The following is a 9693-nucleotide window of genomic DNA, read 5'->3' on the forward strand; positions in this document are numbered from 1 at the left end:
CTGTAGACCCATTTGCAGCCAATGGGCCTCTTCCCCTATGGCAACTGCACCAATCGCCACGTCTGGTTCTGGTGGAGAGACTGCATCTCCTCGGACATCGCCTGAACCCACCGCTCTCTGTCCTGACTCTCAATAGCCTCTTGATATGTATATGGATCTCCATTCACTGTCACCAGGGCATATGACAGCATCTCCTCGAAACTATATCGGTTCGGTTGCCTGATGGTCCTCTTGGGCTTGTGTAGGACAACACCGATATCAGTCCTCGATCCAGCTCGCTCCTGCTGGACCTCTTCACCTCGATCATCCGTCTGAGTCCTCTCCACCTGTGAAGACACCTTAGGTAGGTTCTCTACCTGAATGTCATGTCCTCCCATAGTACCTGCAAGAGGCAAAATCAAAGAGGTAAGCTGTCCAGCAGCGCCTTGCTGGACCTCCTCCTGCTCCTGCTGCTCCTGCTGCTCCTCCATGCTTGCTCGCCTCCATAGGACTGACTCCTCATCAAAAGTCACATTCTGACTAATGATGACCTTCTTTTCCAAGGGATCCCACAGCCTGTATCCCTTGACTCCTCGCGGATAGCCTAGAAACACCGCCTTGCGTGATCTGGCATCTAGCTTGCTCCGCTCACCAGCTCCAATGTGCACATAGGCCGTGCACCCAAATACCCGTAGATGGCCCAGCCCAACTGTCCTTCCAGACCACACCTCCTCTGGAAGCCTGCCATCCAACTTGGTATGAGGTGATCGATTGACCAAGTAACCTGCTGCGTCTACTGTGTCAACCCAGAACTCCTTTGGAAGCCCTGCCTGCAGCCTCATGCATCGTGCCTTTTTCAGAAGTGTTTTGTTCATCCTCTCAGCTATCCCATTCTGTTGTGGAGTCCCCTTAACTGAGAAGTGTCTCCTAATCCCACACTCCTCACAGTAATGCTGGAACTCTCTGCTGGTGTACTCCCCGCCATTGTCTGACCTCAGACACTTCACGCTCCTCCCCTGCTCTTTCTCCACCTCAGCTCTCCAGATCTTGAACTTGGTGAAGACCTCTGACTTTTCTCTCATGAAGTAAATCCAAAGTTTCCTTGAGCCCCATTCCTAGCTAAAACTGGGGCTGGTCCCCACACAACCGTGTGTACTAACTCTAGAGGGGTTGCACTCCGGACTGTACTGATGGTGAACTGAACTCTTCTCTGCTTTCCCATCTGGCAAGGCTCACAGATCTCTCCTGTAGCACCATCCTCCAGATCAGAGATGAGTCCTCTTCTGCTCAACTCCCTCAGCCCTCTGTCACCCATGTGGCCTAGGCGATAGTGCCACATCCTGTAAGCCCCCTACTGGTCCTGTGCTGCAGCTGCTGCATCAGACTCTTCAGTCACCATATATCCCTCCATGCGATAGAGGTTATTATCCAACCTCCTGCCTCTCATCACCACCATAGCTCCATTGGAGATATTCAGTACTCCGCTTCTAGCCCTACTGCTGAAGCTGTATCCACTACGCTCCAAGTAGCCTAGTGACACCAGATTCTTTTCCAGCTCTGGGATGTGCTTTACATTTGTCAATGTCCTCACAATCCCATCAAACATCCTCACCCTAACTGTCCATATCCCAGCCACCTCGCAAGGATGATTGTCGTCTAGAGTCACTGATCCCTCATCTGTCTTGGTGTATGTTGCAAACCAAGACCTATGTGGTGTGTAGTGATGTGAGCACGCAGAGTTTAATGTCCACTCCTCTGTGTAATGCCTGTGACCATCTGATACCACAAGTAGATCATCCTCCACCTGCTGCCCAGCAACTGCACTCACTGATTTTGAGCCACTTCTTTCTCCCTTCTTGCTCTTCCATAGTGGACATTCTCGCTTGAAGTGCCCGAACTCGTTACACTTGAAGCATTTCACCTCTTTCTTTCCCTTCCTGGACTTGGACCGCCCCCTGGACTTGCTTCTGCCTCTGCCTCTACCTGTCCTCTCCCCTACTGCCAAACCCTCCTGGGGAGCCCGATCTCTGGTCAACTTTTTCCTCTGCTCATTCGACCTCAGCACCGAGACCATGTCCTCATACTCCAGAGTCTCCTTACCGTAGAGCAGTGTAGTCACCAAAGAATCATATGATCCGGGCAACGAATATAGAAGCAATAGAGACTTGTCCTCCTCATCCAGCTTCACCCCAATATTCACCAACTCCGTGCACAACTGGTCGAACCTCTGAATGTGGCCAATCACATCAGATCCCTCTTGCATCCGAAGACTGTACAACCTCTTCTTCAACATCAGCTTGTTGCACATATTCTTCCCCATGTACATTATGTGCAACTTCGACCAAAGGCCCTTCGGGGTCTTTTCTTCCAGCACCGAATACAACGTCGCATCCACCAAACATCCTCTGATCACCGAGCATGCTTTCTTCTCCAACGATGCCCACTGTCTATCTGTCATTCCCTCAGGCTTCTCATCCAAAGCCTGATCCAGATCTGCTTGCACCAGAAGATCCTCCACTCGGATTTTCTACATGGAAAAATTCTCCTTGCCATCAAATTTCTTGAACTCGAGCTTCATATTACTGCCCATGATTGGATCCAAGCCAAACAAGCAATATAGAATCAAGAAGTGTAGAATATACCTTGATGGTACCTTGCTAAAAATTTTCAGCACTTGGGATCTTCAACTTCTCGCACTTGGAACCGCTTCCTCACCACTGTAGCTCTGATACCAACTATTGGAGCATGATCCCAGCTCCTCCCATGGACCTTTGGTGTAGCAGAAGCAGCAACGAATAGATCTGGAGACTTTTGGGCACGATCCAAGGCCATTGACGAAATCAGCCTGGTTGCTGTCTTCTTCGTCTGCCTTTCGTTCCAGATGAAGAACGCCTTTGAAACCACCTCTAAAAAATCCAAGACCTACCCAATCAGATCATACCTGGATCGAGGTCCTTCAATTTGTAGATCTCAAATTGGGGCATTCTAGATAGGGAAGAAGATAGATGGAGACAGATATCGTAGATCTGTCCTGCTGCAGCCTTTTTGTAGATCTGTTGATGGAGATCTCACCCGCGCCTCAAACGACCTCAGATCAACTCCAGATCTGAGAGGGACTTGTAACAACCTCTTCTCAAGAAATTTCAAGTCTTGAACCTGGTGTTTGGATGCCTGCAAGAGAGGGGAGAGAAGAAATGGCTGGCAGCTGCAAAGGGGGGAAGGGGCTAGCGCCTCCCTTCTTTCTTTTCTTATCTAGACCTGGCGGCAAGAAACCCTAGGGTTTCTTGCTCCTGGGGCATGGAGGATGGCTGGAGAGAGAGGGAGAAGAGAGAGAGAGACTTGGGAGAAAGAGTCATCTATTACTTGGCTTGATCAAACCTATACAAGTACATGTATATATAAACACCGGGTCAAGTGACCCAAACTCAAAACTCCCTTGACCAACTCTATGGAAGATTAGGTTAACCCAAACCCATGTACACTCATGACTCGACCTAATCTCACCTATCCTGGGCCCAGACCTAGCCCATAAAGAGTTGGTCCCTTGAGGCCTACATAACCTAGACCTCAAGAATCCGAAAGGCCCACAACCTTTCAACCTAGGGCCCAACTAGCCCTAGAGCCTCCATGAATCCCTCATGAATGATGGACCTTGACCTTAGCCTTGGTCCCCTGGGCCTTGGGCACACCACCTGGATCACAACATTAGAGACTCCCCTGAACCTTCTCTTCCTGATGATAGATGGCATGAGGGAAGCCTTGAATAGGTCCAAGGCTCCCTTGCCCTATGGTATGGCCCTTACTGTTATTTTCAGAGAGTCAAGAGTTAATTTTGAGGGAGAGGCTGTTTATAGACTGTCATATACTGACACCTACAATAACCACTCTCTTAGGCGCACGGGTTTTATGAGAGTTGATGGCCGATGGACCAAGGGACAAGCTGCAGCAGTTGAGGAGGAGGATGATGAGGAGGAGGAGCATGCTGAGGGGGAGGGTCTATCTTCTCCTGTGCCCAGGCCGAGTCTAGTTGTTCACTATGTTTCAGAGCCTGAGGCAGGACCCTCGATCAGAGTACCCCCATTGAGCCGTATCGTGCCTACTTCTTGCTTGGGGGTTGTTGATATGGGACAGCTAGCTGAGAGAGTGGCAGAGATTTTATCTATTCAGATGCAGCAGTTTTAAGATCAGCTTCTTCAGCAGTCTTACCAGTTCCAGCAGCAGATTCTACAGCAGGTTCTCCAACAGTAGACACAGCAATAGCCACAGCAGCCACAACAGTTTCATCGAGCTCCATCGAGTGCCTTCTCTGATCCTTCCTTGGACTCTTCTATTGTGGCACATATTTTCTCTTTGATGGAGCTCTTGTCTGACTTGAGTACTAGACTGGAGGGTGTGGAGAGCTCCCTTCTCAGATTCAATGGTAGGATTTTTGATATAAAAAGGGAGGTTAGATGGATTGTAGTCTCTCTTTCTGCTGGAGTGGGCACATCAACTTCTTCTACATCGTAGATGGTGTTGTGATCCAGGTGGTGTGCCCAAGGCCCAGGGGACCAAGGCTAAGGCCAAGGTCCATCATTCATGAGGGCTTCATGGAGGCTCTAGGGCTAGTTGGGCCATAGGTTGAAAGGCTGTGGGCCTTTCGGGTTCTTGAGGTCTAGGTTATGTGGGCCTCAAGGGACCAACTCTTTATGGGCCAGGTCTGGGCCTAGGATAGCTGAGATTAGGTCGAGTCATGGGTGTACATGGGCTTGGGTTAACCTAATTTCCCATAGAGTTGGTCAAGGGAGTTTTGGGTTTGGGTCACTTGACCCTGTGTTTATATATACATGCACTGTATAGGTTTGATTAAGTCAAGGAATATGAAAACTCTTTCTCCCAAGTCTCTCTCTCTCTTCTCCCTCTCTCTTCAGCTATTCTCCATGCCTCAGGAGCAAGAAACCCTATGGTTTCTTGCCGCCAGGTCCATAGAAGGCAGGAAAAGCAGGGGAGGCGCTAGCCCGTCCCCCTTTGTGCCGCCAACCCTTTTGCCTCTCCCTCTCTTGAAGCCACCCAAACATTAGGTCCAGGACTTGAAATCTCTTGCTACGAGGTTGGTATATGTTTTTCTCAGATTTGGAGTTGATCTGAGGTCGTTTGAGGTGCGGGTGAGATCTCCATCAACAGATCTACATGAAAGGCTGCAGCAGGACAGATCTGTATGGTCTGGTTCTATCTACCTTCTTTCCTATTTAGAATACCCCGATTTGAGATCTATAAATGAAAAGACTTGGTCCAGGCCTGATCTGGTTGGGTACCAGATCTTGAATTTTTTAGAGGTGATCTTAGAGGCGTTCTTCATCTGGAACGAAAGGCTGACGATGAAGACAGCAACCAGGCTGTTTTCGTCAAGGGCCTTCGATCGAGTCCAGAAGTCTCTAGATTTGTTTGTTGCTGGTTCTGCTACACCCAAGGTCCATGGGAGGATCTGAGATCATGCTCCAATAGTTGGTATCAGAGCCATAGTGGTGAGAAAGTGGTTCCAAGCATGAGAAGTTGAAGATCCCAAGTGCTAAAAATTTTCAGCAAGGTACTATCAAGGTATATTCTATACTTCTTGATTTTATATTGCTTGTTTGGCTTGGATCCAGTCATGGGCAGTAATATGAAGGTCAATTTCAAGAAGTTTGATGGCAAAAAAAATTTTTTCATATAAAAAATCTGGGTGGAGGATCTTCTGGTGCAAGTAGATCTGGATCAGGCTTTGGATGAGAAGCCTGAGGGAATGATAGATAGACAGTGGGCATCGTTGGAGAAGAAAGCATGCTCGATGATCGGAGGATGTTTGGAAGATGCGGCGTTGTATTCGGTGCTGGAAGAAAAGACCCCGAAGGGCCTTTGGTCGAAGTTGCACACCATATATATGGGGAAGAATATGTGCAACAAGCTGATGCTGAAGAAGAGGTTGTACATTCTTCGGATGTAGGAGGGATTTGATGTGATTGGCCACATTCAGAGGTTCGACCAGTTGTGCACGGAGTTGATGAATATCGAGGTGAAGTTGGATGAGGAGGACAAGTCCCTGTTGCTTTTGTGTTTGCTGCCAGGATCATATGACTCTTTGGTGACTACACTGCTCTACGACAAGGAGACTTTGGAATATGAGGACATGGTCTCAGTGCTGAGGTCTAATGAGCAAAAGAAAAAGTTGACCAGAGATCGGGCTCCCCAAGAGGGTTTGGCAGTAGGGGAGAGGATAGATAGAGGCAGAGGCAGAAGCAAGTCCAGGGGGTGGTCCAAGTCCAGAAAGGGAAAGAAAGAGATGAAATGCTTCAAGTGCAATGAGTTTGGGCACTTCAAGCGAGAATGTCCACTATGGAAGAGCAAGAAGGGAGAAAGAAGTGGCTCAGAATCAGTGAGTACTGTTGCTGGGCAGCAGGTGGAGGATGATCTACTTGTGGTATCAGATGGTCACAGGCATTACACAGAGGAGTGGACACTAGACTCTATGTGCTCACATCACTACACACCACACAGGTCTTGGTTTGTGACATACACCAAGACAGATGAGGGATCAGTGACTCTAGGTGACAATCATCCTTGTAAGGTGGCTGAGATAGGGACAGTCAAGGTGAGGATGTTTGATGGGATTGTGAGGACATTGATAAATGTCAAGCAAATCCTGGAGCTGGAAAAGAATCTGGTGTCACTAGGCTACTTGGAGCGCAGTGGATACAGCTTCAGCAGTAGGGCTAGAAGCGGAGTATTCAACATCTCCAATGGAGCTATGGTGGTGATGAGAGGCAGGAGGTTGGACAATAACCTCTATCACATGGAGGGATCTGTGGTGATCAGAGAGTCTGATGCAGCAGCTGCAGCACAGGACCAGAAGGGGGCTTACAGGATGTGGCACTACCGCCTAGGCCACGTGGGTGACAAGGGGCTGAGGGAGTTGAGCAGGAGAGGACTCATCTCTGATCTGGAGGATGGTGCTACAGGGGAGATCTGTGAGCCTTGCCAGATGGAAAAGCAGAGGAGAGTTCAGTTCAACTTCAGTACAACCCGCAGTGCAGCCCCTCTGGAGTTAGTACACACGGATGTGTGGGGACCAGCCTCAGTTTCAGCTAGGAATGGGGTCAGATACTTCATGACCCTGATTGATGATTTCTCAAGGAAACTCTGGATTTACTTCATGAGAGAGAAGTCTGAGGTCTTCACCAAGTTCAAGATCTGGAGAGCTGAGGTGGAGAAAGAGCAGGGGAGGAGCGTGAAGTGTCTGAGGTCAGACAATGGCGGGGAGTACACCAGCAGAGAGTTCCAGCATTACTGTGAGGAGTGTGGGATTAGGAGACACTTCTCAGTTAAGGGGACTCCACAACAGAATGGGATAGCTGAGAGGATGAACAAAATACTTCTGCAAAAGGCACGATGCATGAGGCTGCAGGCAGGGCTTCCAAAGGAGTTCTGGGTTGACACAGTAGGCGCAGCAGGTTACTTGGTCAATCGATCACCTCACACCAGGTTGGATGGCAGGCTTCCAGAGGAGGTGTGGTCTGGGAGGACAGTTGGGCTGGGCCATCTACGGGTATTTGGGTACATGGCCTATGTGCACATTGGAGCTAGTGAGCGAAGCAAGCAAGATGCCAGATCACGCAAGACGGTGCTGCTAGGCTATCCGCGAGGAGTTAAGGGATACAGGCTGTGGGATCCCTTGGAAAAGAAGGTCATCATTAGTCGGGATGTGACTTTTGATGAGAAGTCAGTCCTACGGAGGTGAGCAAGCATGGAGGAGCAGCAGGAGCAGGAGGAGGTCCAGCAGAGCACTGCTGGATAGCTTATCTCTTTGATTTTGCCTCTTGCAGGTACTACTGGAGGACATGACATTCAGGTGGAGCACCTACCTAAGGTGTCTCCACAGGTGGAGAGGACTCGGACAGATGATCGAGGCGAAGAGATCCAGCAGGAGCGAGCTGGATCGAGGACTGATATCGGTGTTGCCCTACACAAGCCCAAGAGGACCATCAGGCAATCGAACCGATATGGCTTCGAGGAGATGCTATCATATGCCCTGGTGATAGTGAATGGAGACTCATATACGTATCAGGAGGCTATTGAGAGCCAGGACAGAGAGCGGTGGGTCCAGGTGATGTCCGAGGAGATGCAGTCTCTCCACCAGAACCAGATGTGGTGATTGGTGCAGTTGCCACAGGGGAAGAGGCCCATTGGCTGCAAATGGGTCTACAGTCGCAAGGAAGGGCCTTCAGAGCAGGGAGGTATCAGATTCAAGGCGAGGTTAGTGGCTAAGGGATACTCCAGAAGGAAGGCATCGACTTCAGCAAGGTCTTCTCTCCCATCGTCAGACATACTTCCATCAGAGTGTTGCTAAGCATTGTAGCAGCTCAGGATTTAGAGCTGGAGTAGATGGATGTCAAGATGGCGTTCCTCCATGGGCATTTGGAGGAGAGGATTTACATGGAGTAGCCACCCGATTTTAGGGATCCAGGATCAGAGGAAAAGGTTTGTTTGTTGCAGAAGTCGCTGTACGGACTGAAGCAGTCGTCGAGGTAATGGTACAAGCGGTTTGACTCCTATGTGCGCAGCATTGGACTTTCCAGGTGCGAGTTTGATCCCTGTGTTTATGTTCAGTCTCTTGAGGATGGTTCTAGGGTGTTCCTACTCTTGTATGTGGATGACATGCTTGTAGCATGCAAGAGTAGGAAGGTTGTGTAGGATCTGAAGGCATCCTTATCTCGAAAGTTTGAGATGAAGGATTTGGACCCTGCAAGGAAGATCCTAGGCATGGAGATTTTTAGAGACCAAGCTCAGAGGGTGCTTTATCTATCTCAAGGGGGCTACATACAGAAGGTCTTAGAGAGGTTCGGGATGAAGGAAGCAAAGTCGGTGGAGCTGTCACTTGCCAGTCACTTCAGACTCTCAAAGACCATGGCGCCACAGACTGAGATGGAGGCTCAGGAGATGGAGACGGTTCCTTATGCTTCAGGAGTTGGGAGCTTGATGTATGCGATGGTCTATTGTAGGCCAGACATCGCTCATGCAGTGAGTCAGGTTAGCAGGTTCATGGCGCAGCCTGGCAGAGAGCACTGGAGAGCTCTGAAGTGGATATTCAGATACCTGGCGGGTTCAGTTGGAGTTGGCATCTACTACGGACAGCGAGGAGGTGCAGTGGGATACTCTGACATGTCCAAGGAGGCTCAGGGGCTCATTGGCGGTTATGTAGATGCAGACTTCGGTGGACTTCGGTGGAGATGTGGATACCCGAAGGTCTATGATAGGCTTCATCTTTAGCCTGTACGGAGGTCCTATTTCTTGAAGATCGAGTCTGCTGCCTATCACGGCCCTATCCACTACAGAGGCAGAGTACATCGGACTGACAAAAGCAGCTAAGGAGGTAATTTGGCTGAAGGATTTGTTGACGGAGATGGGCCTTACTCAGGAGGCCATTAGAGTGCACTGTGACAACCAGAGTGCACTTCTATTAGCACAGAACTCAGTCTATCATGCAAGGACAAAGCACATTGACATTCGGTATCATCAGATCAGGGGGCTTGTGGAGGATGGCGAGGTGGAGCTGGTAAAGGTACACACCAAGGAGAACCCAGCTGATGCACTTACGAAGGTACTTCCATGGGACAGCTTTCAGAGATGTGTTGAGCTGATTCGGCTGATGGACAGAGTGGAGCTGGTTGAGACCTTGGGACACCAAGGTAGAGATTGTTG

Source organism: Elaeis guineensis, chromosome 14 (assembly GCF_000442705.2).
Source record: "Elaeis guineensis isolate ETL-2024a chromosome 14, EG11, whole genome shotgun sequence".
Lineage (NCBI taxonomy): Eukaryota > Viridiplantae > Streptophyta > Magnoliopsida > Arecales > Arecaceae > Elaeis > Elaeis guineensis.